This window comes from Solea senegalensis, linkage group LG4 (genome assembly GCF_019176455.1).
Source record: "Solea senegalensis isolate Sse05_10M linkage group LG4, IFAPA_SoseM_1, whole genome shotgun sequence".
Classification (NCBI taxonomy): Eukaryota; Metazoa; Chordata; class Actinopteri; order Pleuronectiformes; family Soleidae; genus Solea; species Solea senegalensis.
In genome coordinates this window covers 14,680,546-14,695,019 of record NC_058024.1, presented here as the reverse complement: position 1 = coordinate 14,695,019, position 14,474 = coordinate 14,680,546, and the positions used below count along the sequence as shown (strand labels likewise).

Here is a 14,474-nt window from a genome sequence, read left to right as displayed (position 1 = left end):
AGATTGGTATAAAACAAACACAGATAACCCGCAGAATGTTGAACCCCATGTAATAAACAACTGAAATTCTCTGTAGTTTGTATTAACTGCCAAACTATCCATCAAAGTCCTTCTCTATTAGGGACACACAGTGTTCAAGAAATATTCCTGATAACTTTTGAGCAGTTTGCAGTTCAATGTTCCCTAATTATCTGCAATGGCATGTTCACTGATAACACCTACACACTACCCAACATCTCACTAAACAAGGGTGGGAAAATGCCCTGGTACTTTTGAATAAATGCAGAGATTCATCTCTCTAATGTGGAGAAAGGAATTATGGAGTTAAGACGGTCTCTCTCCAGTGTTCTGTTCAGGATGTTTTAGGTGTGTCTTAAAAACACAGCTTGATGACACACTAGAGCCATAATTAGCATAACTCCTCCTCCTGCTGTAACAATATAAAACCCCATATTGTGCTTCATAAGGGGTTTTACCTGCTCTGCCAGTTTATTTAAAGAGGAGGACTTTAAGTAGAGAAGAACAGAAAGTACAAAAGACATCCCCCCCCAGTGTTTCACAGGAAAGTATGTTGCTGTATTTTGCATTATTTGAGACCTAATTTTTCAACAGTGACCAGTTCTGGACCAGTTGAAGCTTATAGACTTGAGCGGTAGACCAATGAGAAGGGAGTTACAGTAACCAGTGCAGGATGTAACCAGGGTGTGAATAAGAATGGCTGTATTGTTGCTTAAACCTAACCACAGTAACGTTTACCTCAACAATTATTAAAGTAAATCTAGAGGAACTGGTTGAAGTTGATTATGTGACTCCATTTACACCCAACTTAATAAGCATGTCTCCTATCTAGACTCAATCTAAATATCATTTAAAGCAGGCTACATTCAAATCTGCTGTTCATCAAGTATTTATAACATATTTATGTATTCACCTTTCTCGGCTTGCTTGTGTCCAAATCATTATCTGCATTGTTTGTGGGCTGGTTTAATGTATCTGTTTGCCTTGCTGCTGTATGTTTGGCGATTTGGGGACAACATAGCAAAATAAATGATGACATGAATCTCGACATGTGTCGTGTTGCATTTTCCCTGCCTGTTGACAAGTTTGTTCAAGAAAATAAATGGAAAAAGGCATGACTCTGCAAGAGGATGACTGTAGGAGCCACAGTTACTGCCGACGTCCTTAGGCAGCATCAGTGTCAGTCACTTTAGGTGGTTTGATTACTGAGCTGATACACAATGATACTACATGTATATTCTTCAACCCCAGCAGCCACAACAGATGCCTCTCATAAATTACCTGCTGGTCTCATTTCATAAAGTCACAGCAAGATCAGCTGTCTGGCCCAGTTGGCAATGCCAACCTACTTATTTAGCTTTACAAAAGACTGAGCTGTGCTGCCGTCTGGTGGACACACACACACACACACACACGACTAATGTTGTAATTACCAGGAATGTTGCAAACACACATAATAGCTAAGCAACATGGGAAGCCTTTGATTTCCTTTGCAACCATTGCAGCAGCAGATTTTTCATGCCATCCCACTGAGATTCCCAACATTTAATCTCACCCGAAAACTCACTCAAATCACCAAAGCACAAAACAAATAAATGTACTGTGCACACACAAAACACATCAACTATGTGCATCCATATACCACATTCAGCACATGACTAATAGAAAGAAACTATGATTCCTATGTCAAAGATAATATGTAAATGACTTATACATAAAGATCGGGATGTGCATTAGTTAAAACATGGCCATGACATCCTACACATGTGGATTCCTCCACAATACTGGGCTAGAATTCAGTAGCTCAACTGATCACTTACATATGGACTTTGTTTAGATTGTAAGGGAGGCAGCGAGGAGGAGGAAAGAAAGAAAGAAAGAAAGAAAGAAAGAAAGAAAGAGTAGGTTAGTTGTAAGTAAGTTAGTTAGGTAGTTTCCTTGTGGGGAATGTGATCCATGTGCGGTCAGTGAGAGCTGCCCTAAGGGGGAAAGAGCAGATTTCACTTGAAAAAGAAACAATTGTTTCTACCTCTCCTCCTTACTGAGACTCCTTCACTGGCGCTGGCTGCTATTCAACTGTCAGCATGAGAGGGAGGGAGGGAGGTTGAGTATAGGAAAGGTGGAAGAAAAATCTGGAATTGATGGAGGCCAGTGTGATATAAGACTGTCTGTTGAGTATGCTTCTAGGGATTTTCACTGAAAGATTGTGACCTTTTCTCATCCACTTAACTGAAGCACATTTCATTCAAAATTGTTTGTAAGGCCCAGGACATACCACCCTGAGGACTGGCCAGTGGCAAAGAACAATGACCAACCAGGCTGTTGCCTCAGTTGGCATTCGCCAAAGCAAAAAGCTGAACTCGCACACACTGCATCTGCTAAAGCTGAGGAGCGCCCAGCACGTGTGCTCTGCACCTGCATTAGAGGAAATTACTTTCCTTAGAGCCAAGCGGCAGTAATCTGTAGTCATCCGTGAAAAAGTGAAACGGGAAGACCTTTTCACCCGTAGCTCATAGAAACTGCACTACATTATCACTCCATGTTGTATTTGCTTCAAAATGGTCAAATTACATTATTCGAATGTTCTGATCTGACATCTATTGGTCACAAATTATTATTGTTCTCTGTTCTTTATTTGTACTCTTCTCAGATTAGGTTTGTTTAAGATTGAAAACTCAATGAAATGCTTAAGGAACTAATGGGAAAATTGCAGTCATGGGAAACCAATAAGGACCACACACACACTTGTGTGTTTGCCCATTTCATCCAACCTTCATGAGCATTTATGGCAACAGGAAGACATGCTGCTTTCACCTTTGCTCATTTACTCAGCTACTGGGCAGAGATCAACAAGAAATGATCATTATTGTTGTACTTTCTGTGGATGTTGTAGTTTTGTATCCACTGTTGTATTCACAAGTAAGTACACAAGTTCAGTCAAAGCTGAAAATTCATATAATTTAATGAAACAAATTGGATGCTTACATCTAATCACAGAACAGCATTATGCTCAATACATTATCTGATGACGCCTATTTGAATTCCTCTTGTAAGTTACTACCCTCTTGTGGTGGCAGCACACTATTGTCTCTGGACGTTTCTCTTTCACAGGTGAACAGAGTCATGTTAGCGAAGTGAGGTTGGTCAAGCTTCTGAGGGAGCCATGCATCATGGGTAATCTCTGACATGTGGCAAGCTATAACAAAAAAAGAGTACTTGTCAAGCTGCACTTGACTACATGTCCATATCGTATACTAATACACATATCATTATTATTACACGCATGCATGTGGAAACTGCAACCATCTCAACAGGCAGCAGTAGCAGGAACATGGGCAATCTCTGTGTACGATATGCAATAAATATGACAAGACAAACAGCCAAAACCATGAAGAAGCAGTCTCTCCAACACAGACACAAGTCCTCATGAGCAATATACAGGTTAGCGTCCCCATTGGAATATAAGAACAAGCACATGTCCTACACACACACACACCCACACACATAAGCATTGACACATACAAACTCAAATACGTCACCCCTGACAGAAACTGGACACAAAGAGAGCAGAAACTAGAGACCCTTGCATCTCTCTGCCCCTCCTTCTCTCCCTCCTGTGTTTCAAATAACACACGCACACGTGCAGCAGCACTTACCTTCTTCCACCATCCCTTCACTGGTTTTCTTCTCTTCTCGTCTTTATTGCTTTCTTAACTCTAGTCTTCCTGTGGCTGGCAGCCGCCTACAACATGCTGGGACTTGGCTGGAATGGGCCAGTCTGCAAAAAGTCCATCCCGCCACTCTGAAGAAAATAAGAGAGGAAGGGAAAAGACGGGAAGAGATTCAATCTGCATGTGAACTGAGAATCGAAAGAAACTGGAAATTTGAAACCTCCAAAGCTCCAGAAACAATCACCCCTCCCTTTCTCCTCCCCACTGCTGTCCACCTCCATCGCCCTCTCTGCTTCTCACCCTCTCCTTTCCTCTGTCTCATCTCCCACTCATTCATTTATCACATCAGTCAGAGCACTTCATTCTGCCCGTTTTCACTCCTTTCATTCCATTTCCTGTACATTTCTGCCATTGTTTGCTTTCTCTCTCTCTTCACTCACCTCTGTTTTTTCCCCCTCTCCCTCAGACCTGACCCACATTTCAGACCAGACCCACATTTTCACAGTTTAGACTTTGCATGGCAGACATCCAAAGGGTCCACAGCAATATCAGCAGATGAAGCTGTACTTGCAGAAACAGCTTCACATGAGGGTATGGCCTGTGTTTATTTAGAGCTGCTTTAGTCTTTAGGACATCTGCACAGGTACATTTACACAAGTAAGTTCTATATTTAAAGCTTGTGTATCAAGCATTGCACAATGTGTAGACTTTAATGTGTACAGTGGAGAAACTCTTTAAATGCTCTTTAAATTGATAAACACATTTCTAGTCTTGCATCGACTCAACTCACTTCACAGTTTTGCCATTCACACATATGTTCATACGGTTCATAGAGTCAGGGAATTGAACCATCAGGTTAAAGGATGGCCTGTCCAAGCTCCTCCTGCCCGATACGGTAAATAGTCTAGCCTAAGCACTGTAAGAAAAGGCCACTCCAAAAATAAGTAAACATAAACTCATTCTTAACTATATTTTATTAGGTTTGTTAAGTTTTGTGTCCAATAATAATAAGCGTTTTGATGCTCAAAATGTCAGACTGAGGCAGATTTAAAACATTCACCTACTTCAAATAAAACTGGAAAGAAAAGAAAACTAGTTTCTGATTGAACCAACAGAGTTAGGGAATTATCATGCAATGACTTAGTTAACAGAAAAACCTGGTTAAAAGTGCTTAGGCCATAATCTTTATAAACAGATTCTTTTTAGAGGCCAGAGGTTTTCTGGTTTCAGTGTCTAATTTGACTAAGTAATGGATGTAAATAGTCAGTGTGGAGTGCAAAAGAGGTGGAACACAATTGCTTGAGATTGTTACCTTTTTTTCCAAGTGGCTATAAAAAAAAATGCTAATGCCAGAGTAATTCAAAAATAGTTATGCTGAGACCCTCTACTGACTGAACGGCCCAGGGCAACAATTAAAACACGCACCAGCTCCAGATCAAACACACATCCACAGTCTCCTTAGTGTCTGAGTGAGTGTTCACCAGTCACCCATGATTATGGGTGTTACTCTGCATTAGTCACAGGACGCCACTCTGTGGAACACAGGTGTGTCGGGAGGAATCTTTACATTACATGATGGTGCTTTCAAGGACAGGATGAAGTTCATGGCCAGAGGGCTGTAACTCATTCTGCAACCTCCACACACCTCCATTCACATGTCCATACAAGCCTCTCCCCACCCACATACACACACACACACACACACACATAGAGCATTGAACATTACCACTGAAGTCTCATTACTTCATCCAGACTGTTTTGGAAACTCGCCGAAACAGACTCACATGCACCCACACTCCTACTCTGCGTCTGCCAAATCAAACACCTTTGTTGCTCAGACCCACAGGGCTGCATCATGTTTAAACTTGCACTCAGGGACACAACTTTAAGGGGCACAATGTGAAAACAACCACCTTCTGATTAGTAGATAGACTGACTTGGTCTACAATTTACCAATACAGTGAAGTTATGAAGATACGCTGACATTATATTAAGACAGAGAGGTGACTTTAGTAAGAAACTCAAACTCGGGGCACTTAAACCACAGTTACACTCAAAGCAAAAGCTGCTTCATGTGCATATGATGATGATGAAGATAAAGAATGACGACAGATTGTGAGACTATATATGTTAGTTTGCAATTGTCATAAATAGTGAACAATATTTTTTATTACAATAATAATAAGGTCATACTGCATTCAACATTTTAATTATGTAAACACATGTTAAATATTTTAATTACAGTTGTCCACATGTGATGATTTAACTTTTGATTATATTTTATTTCTGTCTGTTTTCTTATTTATGAATTCATTTTGCATTGTAAATGCTTTGTGTTCTGTGATTTTTTAGCAATTTCTCACACTGTCTAAAGGTGCAGTCTGTGTATAGAGATCATATATCAGGTTCAATCCACTAATGTGTTGGGAGGCTGCTGGCAGATTAAAATATCTAATGTGACATGATGATGTCAGCAGCTCATATCTCTACAAAGTGCACAGTGCAACATCCTGCAGTAGCAAATTGCACATGGTGTCTTAATTTCATTATCACAAGAAAATGAGACTTGCTGCCCCGAGAAAACAAGTTCATTTATCTCTTTATCATGAGATAAATGGCCATCCTCGGCCTATGTACAGATGTCACCATTTAAAGACTCCACAAAATTAAAAAAATAAAACGCTACCATTACATTTATGATGGAATGAGCTTGAAAACGCAGCTCAACAACGGGTGACGTGCAATAGTTTGTTTCAATATGGTGGTTGAGGATGAGCTTCGTGTTAACGGATTTACTGTGCAGTGAGATATATGAGAAGAATTTTCTAGCCTAAGTTTTAGCAGCTAAACAAATTAAAAGAGGCTGAAGAAGATTCAGAGACATATTATTTTGGTTACTTTAAAATAATGACAGTTATCATGGTCTGTGTGTGTGTGTGTGTGTGTGTTGTCCAGGTATTGCTCATGTTGTGGGGACCTAAATCAGTTAACAAGTCCCCAAAACGTAAATTATTATATTTTACGATGAAGACATGTTGTATTAGGATGAGGTCATGGTTAGGTTAATGTGATGGTTAAGGTTAGGGTTAGACTAGTAGTAGTTAAGATTAGAGTAAGTCTCCAAGAAATAAATGTAAGTCAATGTAATGTCCTCTGAAGTCATAGAAAACAGACCGTGTGTGTGTGTGTGTGTGTGTAGTCATTGCTGTGTACTTCCAGAAATAACTTGTGCATGTACATCCACTCTATAATCAGTGTGTTCCCATCATAATTTGCTGCTGGCTGCTCCTTCATCTCCCTGCACAGCCTTTAGGGCACAGCCATCACAACCATTCAGTGGAAGTAGATGTCACCAAACGTCTCCCTGAGTGGGACAGTATAATCCACTTTTTTGGACCCCACAAAGATATTGATTATGTTTTTGTTTTGCTTTGTGAATCTGCTTTGATTCAATTTGTTTTACTGGACAGATAGTATTTTAATTCAACATTAAGTTTGCAAAAAAAAGAGTCTGTGACAGATCTGAAAAAATCTGTTAACCTCTCTTTGGCACGACAAGGTCTTACGTTGCTTCCCAAAACGATGCTTGAAAACAAAAGGTCGCAAGTCAATCAAAAGGCCAACAAAGATATTATTAGCACTATAAACAACTGTTTTCTCATTTAGTATCATGGTTTAAAGTGACTTTCCAAGTTTATTTTCTTTCTTACAGTATAAGGTAATAAGTCGAGACACTTTTGGTTTGTCTTGCTAAACATTTGCATTATTTTTACTATATCTGATTTCAAACGAGAATAAACGGTGAGGAATCTTTCCACCAGAGAAGAGCTGCAACTTTTACTAATCCATGTGAGCTTACCCAGTCCATCACAGCTCAGCTTATCACCCAGAGTTAATTCAGTGTTTGTGTGACTAGTATGGCTGAAGTCTGTTGAAACAGAAGACATTAACGTGTTTGATTTTTTTAGAAAGAACCCTTAGACTTTTGGAATGATGAATGAAAATGTACAGGAGCACGTCAGGAGTAAGTTATCTGAGCACTATTATTGATGAAATACTGACATAAATTGTCATGTTTACTTACAAAATCTCAGCAAAAAAACATGTATTTTTAATATGGACAGAACCATGTTAGCGCTACACAGTTTAGAGAGAGTGCCAGGGAATCACTATCTTTGCAAAGCAAAATAACAAATATACAATGACATGTTGTTAACGGTCCAGTGTGTAATAGTGTGTGTATATGTTCATATATGTAAATAATTGCTTTTAAAATAAAAATAGTTTTACAATAAGGCCTGTATGTACTTTAAGTGTAAGCTTACGACACACTGAAGAAGAACAACATCCTTCGTGGTATGTGACGGCCACAGTGGTTCTTCTTAGACACAGGGCCTTTAACTTGTAGAGGTTAGTGGGTCCTGTGGCTCAAGACTTAAGTGTGTGGACACAAATCACTCAATCCAACATGTTTACATGTCTCCACAAAAACACATCAACAACTCCGTTAGGCAGATAAACAACAAAACCACTGGCTAAATTACTATCACTGCAATACCCAGATTAGTTTTATTTACAGTAAAATACTTCAGCAGTCATATGTTCAGTCACTGTCGCTATGTGAAGCTACAGTGTGGCTGTGTCAAGCAAAATGAACAGGATGAAAGTGACTGAAAACACAAAGAAGCACCCGTGAAATGTTTTAGAAGTGAATTCTACTGCTTTAAAAAAACAAACCCAGGGGATTCAGACGTTTGACGGGATCATGGCTTTTGCTCCTGCACTGCTGCTGTATGATAAAGGACAGAACATACAGCTAAGGTTACATAGTTTCTGTTTACAGAGACCAAAACAAAATAATATCATCCACATTTAAAAAAAAATGTTGATGAAAAGATATGACAAAGCAGATGTATTCAAAAATATTTCCTTATTTATTTTAAGTTATTGTATTCACATAAATTAGTATGTAGTCCATATGAATAGAGCACTGTTTACCTATTTATGACCCTTTTTTTCTCCACAATAAAAACAGATTAGGATTTAACTTGCAGAGTAAGGACATGTAGACTCACCCACAGGATTTTTTTCACTGTTATTAAACCTCCAGCCAAATAAATCCCGAGGCTTGGCGGCAGAGTGCATACGCCAGGATTTAAAATTAGATGACCTTTGACCTTGTCTGTGTTGCATGTTAGAGAGGACTATGAGACCGGTGCAGAGAGTGTGTGTGGCCATTCCAAAAGAAGAGTTAACACTCATTTAAAAACACGATGGACTCAAACTCTTTGATTTGTCTTGTTGATTATTTATTCGATTTGTAATATTACATTTCAGGTAGCCTCTCACAACTTGCATGAACCTCCAAAACTCCACAACACTCACCAGGATCCCTGATAAGAATAACACAGTCAAACTAAGTCCGTAGCTGACACACACTGAAGTCCTGCCCCTGACTCAAAATAACTCATACATTTCCGTGGGAATCAGTTAGAATATTCCTCTCATCCTGATTAAACATGTCCGGGTGGACAACACCAGTGAGCTAATAGTTGCTTTGCTGGATAAGACCTCCCAACTGATGAGAGAGGGGCATCTGCATTCTTAAGCAGAGTGAGGGATGAAACCACAATAGGAGGGGCAACAGTTATATAACTGAGTTGGTGTGATGATGATGATGATTATGATGAAGGGTGTGTGTGGTCAGCGGGGGCACAGTTATTACGGTGCTGTGTCTGACAGGCAACAATGAGAGTTATTATTATTATTATTATTATATTAGAGTTATTGCTGAGAATGAGTAAGCAGAGTGGAGATGTTTGACTGATTAGGAGTTCATATTTCTGTATGATGTTCTGAGATCTTGTGGCAGCTCTGTATCATCAAGCAAAGTAAACTCAGTAGAGAAAAATGGGAACTGGATTGCATGTTTGTTAGTTTTTCAGCACCATGTGAGAACATCTTTATCAAATGTGTTGAACATTAACATTTTGATAATAAAAGTATCCTCCTGACATCGTTGGTCGAGCCACTTCATGATATCAGAGAAGTGATGTCCCTCTAACGAAATCTCATCATTAGCATCCTACTGTTCTCTAACGCTGTGTCTTGTCATGTCTTTTCTTCCCCCATTGTAATGTGGTTTGGACAGAAGCATCTGCTAAATGGGGAAATGTGATGAATCCAAAGCATTCATAAATAAAATAAGCTTTAATAGTCAGTCCCACCAGATTATGAATGTGTGTGGAATAGACATGAGTGCAGGTGGTCTCCAGCTGTGCCGTCATGAACAGTAGAAGAAGACAAAGGCCATTAACAAGTCCCCGAGGACACAGCAGGTGGGGGGAGACTGGGTCAGAGCCAACATTTTCACGCTTATCATTTTGTCAATATTCACATACGTGTGGCTAGGCTACAGCCGGGTTAGTGTCTCTGGTTTCTCTGATTACAAGTCTCAGATGAGCTGCACAATCAGCCCAACCCAGCTAGCCCTACAAGGACAAGTGTATAAATAATGGATAGATGAAATCACTCCAGTACACTCTAAACACTGTCAGTGTTCATGTTAATGTACAAATGGATGTCTTTCATTTTCAAAACAGCACAGAAAACAATATAGTGTCACTGAAGTTAGCACTTGCATCAATATGCAAAGAAAGAAAAGCACTTTATGAGGTTTTCTTATATTAAACCATCAGTCTTTCCTTTTCTTTTTTTCCTTCCGTACATAGATTATCAAAGTGCTACAATGTGTTTAAACATAACACAAAACATTCAGCAGTGCCGCAGCCTCAGTACACAAATATTGTTTTACACGATTAGACTTCAGAACAGGAACTACTTATAAGCTTGCTTTGTGCGGACTCATATCATTTTTGTTTCCCCAGTAGTAAAATGACGTAAACACATTTATTCTAATTCTGAGCATGTTGAAATCTGCATGTCGCTGATTCATAGACACAGCATAATTGTTAAACATTTTTGAAACAATACGGTGTACAGTAAAACCCCAAGTGTGCACTGTGTTTCAGAAAACTTTACCCAGCACACACACGAACCCTCCTAAGCTCATCTGATGCATTATAAATGAGCTCTAATCTAATAGAAATGCATTAAAGATGCTTCCTGTGTGGTAAGTGAGGGTAAGCGAGTTTGTCACGTGCAACTGCCAACGATCTGTGAAATAGATGTTAATACAGACTTACACCTTCCAATGTTTCTTTTAAATGTTGTTATAAGGACTCTATTAGACAAGTTACAAATACTCAATACTCTTAGAACACCTGATCTGTGGTGGAGATCAAGATGACGTCATCATCTGTGCTCTAATTGGACTCTACTTTGTGACTGGATTATTATTAAAAATAGACATTACTTACTATTTTAGTGTTGCATTCGCATACAGTTTTTCAATCTGAATAGGAGCATAATTACAAAATGGTCATAATTGTATGCAAATATTATATGTAATGTAACAGTTTATGCTTGAGTTAAGTTATGTTTTCTGTTTCTGTGCATTTTATTTATTTCCTGTTTTTTCTTGTTGTTTTGTTTATACTCAGCCACACCGGTGTCTAGTTAACCTCCCTTCCCTTGTGTATTTAAGCTGCGCGTTTTAGTTTGTCATTTGTCGGTCCAGCAGTTTTTGTTATGATTGTTTTCTAGTTTACGATGCATTTGCCTGTGAGTTTTTGAATACTGAATGGCAAAACTGTGTTATAAAGTGCTTTGATAGGTCATCAAAACTAGAAAATCGCTATATAAATACACACCATGTGCCATCCATTTCCACCTGAAAGCCTCAGGCTGAACAATGCAGTGTCTACAAACCAGTACTGTATTATCTGCCCTCTCCTTTTCCACTGTATTTTTTACTAGATATCGTTGTCTCTCCCCCTCACTTCATCCTGTGTATCTCCTCTCATTCACCCTAACAGACTCTCTCCTTAATTTCTCCTCTGCCTTCCCCTCCTCCACACATCTTTTGTCCCTACTTTTCAATCTGCGCAACGAGGCTGTCCCATAATTGTGGCTGTTGCCATGGTTGTAGTACATGTGAGTCTCTGCACGTGCATGTGTGTGGTGGTGTGTGTGTGTGTGTGAGTATGTGCGCGTGTGTGTGTAGGGGGGAGTGTCTGCATGCCAGAGCAAAGTGAAGACAGGTACTTAACCTTTAATTCACTTCACATCACATCCATTAGCAAATTAGAAGATAAATAAATAAACCTTTTACTGTTACATCTTTCAGAACAGGAAAGGAACTACACATGAGCTATAACGGTAAACTCATTTAAAGCAACACTTGGTTTTGCAGATCTAAACAGATTATGATTCACACAGAGGAAGAAGAAAGACCAAGTCATAAGATGTTTGTTTTTTATTTTTAATTTTTTAGTCCTCATCGATTACAAAATGTATCTACAGTGTCTTTACTGGTTGTACCATAATGCCCATGCTCAGAGTACAGACATGGCTTTTTCTTGTTATCATTCTTTTTTATTAAATGCACCCGTTAAAATGATTTTGAAGCTGGTCATTTAAGGGGGGAAAATGTAATGAATTGTCGAAAAAAAATGTATACTCTCCAGCTCCGTGGCTTGTGACAATGGCTCACACACATTACTGAAACATGGTTTACCCAATCCACTCCGAAGGCTACGACACACACAGTATTAGATGACGGGGTGTCAGCAACTCTTTCTCTCTCTCTCTCTCTCTCTCCCTTGAGCACACACACAACAGAGTGAGGCTGAATGCTTGAATCAAAGCTTCTCATCCTACTTTGACTCTGATCAGCTCTGCTGGGAGGATTGCAGAGGAATTGGCTGGGATTAGCTTAATACTGCCATGTGGCATTTAGCACAGCCCCCGATGACATGCAGACACGCCCACAGGAGAATCTCAGTCTGTTTTTAATCAGCGCGTGTGTATCTTAAGAATGACTCTTCCTTTTAGCATTACTTAGTTTTGTTTTGTCAACAAACAGGCAGCATTGTGCAGAAGAGAGTCTGCTAGCCAGACACCGCACAACATGCAAATTGTCCACAAAAGGTTAACACGAGTGGATAATAATAATTCACACACAACATAAAATACACATAAGATTCAGAGCTGGTCCCAACTAACATAGGTCAAAAGGTAGGGTACAGCCTGGACTGTCCATCGCAGGGCCAACATACAGAGACAAACAACCTTTCATTCTCACATTCACACCTACTGTCAATTTAGAGTGTCCAATTAACCATGTTTTTGGTCTGTGGGAGAAAATCAGGGAACCTGAAGAAAACCCACACACACACACACACACACACACACACAGGGAGAACATGCAAACTCCATACAGAAAAGCCCTTGGTTGGACCAACAGTGCTAGTACAGTCTTAAATATAAATATTTCAGGTTTTCAAGTATTGACAAATGCTAAAGATACCTGTCCCTGCAGGATCTTCCTTTCCCAAAGAGTCAGAAAAAGGAAATAAGCTTCTGATTTTATTTTTTATTTTCTTTAGACTGTGATGGACACGTTTAAAAAAAAAATAATAATAAAAAAGTGACACAGACACGAGACCCAACCCACCCCTGTGTTTTCTCGCCTGCATCTTTTCTTGTTGCTGGGACCTTAGACACGGTCAGTGTATGTTACGCCCTGTTTGTGGTTAGCACAGCTGAGAGACTGAGTGGTAATTACATCCTCAGACAACAAAACATTTTACCAGAACTACATATGCTGTGACACAACACACACACTGTCTATTTGACCACATTTACCACCAACGTTACAGCGCATGCTGCCTATGTTATTGTTCCAGCCAAAATGTGGGTATGTCAGCACGTCTGTCTTTCACTGGTCCATGCTGTGCTGCCAGCGAACATCAGCTCAGGTGGCATCCACTGCCGCACAAACCAACCCCATCTGTCTGTGCTGCTGCTCTTGTGTTTATGGTACAAACGGCATGATGATACGAGCCTGTACTGTGCCCAGTATTCACTGCATTCTGCTCAGCGAAGCAGAAACAACAGACAGAGGGCTTTCACCTCACACACTTGCAAGCCAACCAATGAGCACATTAATTTTAGACAACACATGGAGGGGGAAGCAATGAATACATAATTTATTCCTGGCTCCAAATACACATATACGTTCACTGGAGCTACCATTCTGGTTTTATTTATAAATGCACACTCGTGAAAAGACCCAATCCCTAATCAATACACTTCCTTTTATTGCTAATAAAAACCACAGATTGAAGCCATGGTTCCATGAGCCAAACACACAACATGCATGTCACTCACCATGTTGCCTCATCCCTGTTGTTCTCTCTTACACATGTATTCCAACGTGTGTTTATCCTCTGATGAGCAGTGTGGAAAGATGGTGTGAGCGCACCATTCATCCGTCAGTCCTAACCATTGTAAATGTCACCACCGCTTAACAATAGATCCTCCAGTAAAGGGAGCTGAGCAGGCGACTGAATGCAGGACAATAAAAGGCAATCTCTCCTCACACTGGGATGGTTGGAGGGAGGCTACGGAGCATGCCCGGTAAAAGCCAGAAAATCCCTGGGTATTAGAGCATCACATGACCACCGTCAGTCACAGTGCAAGTGGAGGAGATGAAAAGAGGGAGAGAAGGAAGGAGCAGCAGCAGAGAGAGAGAGAGGGCTAGAGTGAATGGGTGGAGGGGGGCGACATCACAGTGCTGTTCAATTTTCCCTTTTCATTGCAGTGCTGGGGCACACAGAAGGAGGCATGAGCCAATGAGATATGAGCCCTGTCTGCTACTGA

At 40.0% G+C, this 14,474-nt stretch overlaps 1 protein-coding gene across 10 annotated transcripts in view; it reads right to left on the bottom strand.

Moving 5' to 3' along the window:
- Positions 1-14,312, bottom strand: part of plekha6 (pleckstrin homology domain containing, family A member 6) — a 54,190-nt gene extending 39,878 nt beyond the window's left edge. For 4 of the 10 annotated variants that reach the window (XM_044023565.1, XM_044023567.1, XM_044023568.1 and 1 more), the window contains exons 1-2: positions 13,983-14,303; positions 3,675-3,820 (exon numbers count right to left, since the gene is read on the bottom strand). The gene's annotated coding sequence lies outside the window, so the exon portion shown is untranslated. Of the gene's footprint in view, positions 1-3,674; positions 3,882-13,982 lie in introns of those variants that run through there. The other 6 variants (XM_044023570.1, XM_044023573.1, XM_044023569.1 and 3 more) reach the window with 6 other exon arrangements.
- Positions 14,313-14,474: the final 162 nt, after the last annotated feature.